This window comes from Ornithorhynchus anatinus, chromosome 10 (assembly GCF_004115215.2).
Source record: "Ornithorhynchus anatinus isolate Pmale09 chromosome 10, mOrnAna1.pri.v4, whole genome shotgun sequence".
Lineage (NCBI taxonomy): Eukaryota > Metazoa > Chordata > Mammalia > Monotremata > Ornithorhynchidae > Ornithorhynchus > Ornithorhynchus anatinus.
In genome coordinates this window covers 5,645,030-5,646,297 of record NC_041737.1, presented here as the reverse complement: position 1 = coordinate 5,646,297, position 1,268 = coordinate 5,645,030, and the positions used below count along the sequence as shown (strand labels likewise).

The 1,268-nt window shown below is 46.8% G+C and overlaps 1 non-coding gene across 1 annotated transcript; it reads left to right on the top strand.

The window, feature by feature from the left end:
* Nucleotides 1-709: 709 nt before the first annotated feature.
* LOC114814864 lies at nt 710-846 on the top strand. Its single transcript, XR_003762660.1, has one exon. It is a non-coding gene; the product is annotated as a small nucleolar RNA SNORA7 (small nucleolar RNA).
* Nucleotides 847-1,268: the final 422 nt, after the last annotated feature.

Genomic DNA, 1,268 nt, shown 5'->3' with positions numbered 1-1,268 from the left:
AAACACGTCATCTATATTTATCATGCATGCACGCAGCTCATGTTTTGCTAACGTGGATCCTGAGAGCTGCTCATCACAGATAGTTGCGGAAGATCATCCACAGCCCACAGAGGAAGAGGATTACTCCGTAGATGGTCGGGAAGATGGAAATGAGAGAGCCACTTGTTCTGGTAATTGTAAAACCGCAAGTCACAAAAGACTTTCCAAGACCTTTGCCCATCTTCATCTATTAGCACAAGCGACCACCTTCCTATCCTTTCTTAAACTGCTTCTTCGATGGAGTGGGTGTGTCTAGGTATTGTCGGGCAATGGATCGACTGTATTTATTGTGCGCTTCCTCTACGAAGTCTAAACACTTGGGAAAGTACCCTACAGCACAGTAGGTAGAAGCCATCCCGGTCCATAGAGAGTTTCAGTGTACGGGGAAGTCGGATATTAAAGTAGATTATGGATAGGAGGAAATAGTAGAGTATTATTCAGTCAATGCTATGATGGATTGATTATCTGGAGTGGAAATATGGAGTGTGTGAATGTCTCTCAGAAGTCATCCTTATCCTTCAAAGTTTCTCAGCGTGCTTGGGGCCAGTCTTTCTGTTCATCCATTGAACTAAATGTTCTAGGGATTCAGACAGCATTTTATGAATATTCTGGCATCTGGGCTTTATTGGGACAAAGTCATCTACTTACCTGCCTGGGTAAGTGGTAAGTAACCCTCTCAGCGTGGCACCTGGAGAGTTTCCAGTCCTCTACCAGTCTCAGCTACGGGAGGGAGAGTCAAGCAGAGCCTACCCATTCTATTCCTACCTCGGGCAGTGGCTAGCAAATGGAAGGCACTCTGCTACATGTCAAAACTCCCCCGTGCTGGGCAGCAGTGGCACGGGAGAGAGTCGAGGGCGGAGACTCAAGTTTACTGTGTGGAAGGAGGCAGTGGAAAACCACTTCTGGATTTTTATCAAGAAAAGTCTATGGATCCACTACCGGAGTGATTGCAGATGGAGAGCGGGGCATCCTGGGAGAGATGGGTCCACGGTGTCGCTATGGGTTGGAGACGACTCGGCCTAAGACAAGAGAAGTGGCAAGTCCATTTTAATGGGGCAGTCTGCCAGGAGGAACCACTAGATCGGGGAGTAGAATCACCAGATTAATGAAACAAACTACATTTGCAACAAAAATTCCATTTATGTGGGGCCAAAATCTACGCTTGGTCTATACCCTACCCATGTCAGGCTATAGACAATGTCAGCCTCACCATGTAATTTTTCCTGCCC